Source organism: Myotis brandtii, unplaced genomic scaffold, assembly GCF_000412655.1.
Source record: "Myotis brandtii unplaced genomic scaffold, ASM41265v1 scaffold691, whole genome shotgun sequence".
Taxonomy (NCBI): Eukaryota; Metazoa; Chordata; class Mammalia; order Chiroptera; family Vespertilionidae; genus Myotis; species Myotis brandtii.
The window spans coordinates 192,886-193,426 of record NW_005370704.1 but is presented as its reverse complement, the minus strand read 5'-3'; positions in this window follow the sequence as shown (position 1 = coordinate 193,426).

Here is a 541-nt window from a genome sequence, read left to right as displayed (position 1 = left end):
GCCTGGGAGCCAAGCTGTGGAGGCACTTGGCAGGCGGCGGCAGGAGCGGGAAGGGGTGTTTGCCGACGGCGGGCGACAGCTTCCCCTGCTGAAACCCCGTTACACAGAAGTGAGCAGAGAAGAGAGCAGCCGTGGGAGCTCCCCTCCCCCGCCCTCTGCCTGGGGCGCCCGCCCCTCCCTCTCCCACTTCTGGGACGGTCAGCGCTGGGCCCTGGGACAGATCAGGGGTCAGGCCGTGACCCCCCTGAGGGGTTTCTTCTCAACCCGCCCGCCCAGGCGGTTGCCAGGCTGGGCTGCGCTGGGCACCCTCGCCTGCGAAGAAATGTGGGCAAACGCTTCTTGGCCCCGCGTCTGCCTGGCACTGCTCTCTACGGAAGCCCCATCGCGCTGTAGGTGGTGCCTGCTGCCCCCCTCTCTCCCACAGAGGGAGGGCCGGGTGCCTCCGTCTCCCCGAGTGAGCCCCCCCGCCCCCCGTGCCTGTGGGAGTACAGTGAGGGCACCTCAGGAACCCAGGAGGGGCTCCAGGGGGCTGGGGGGTGGG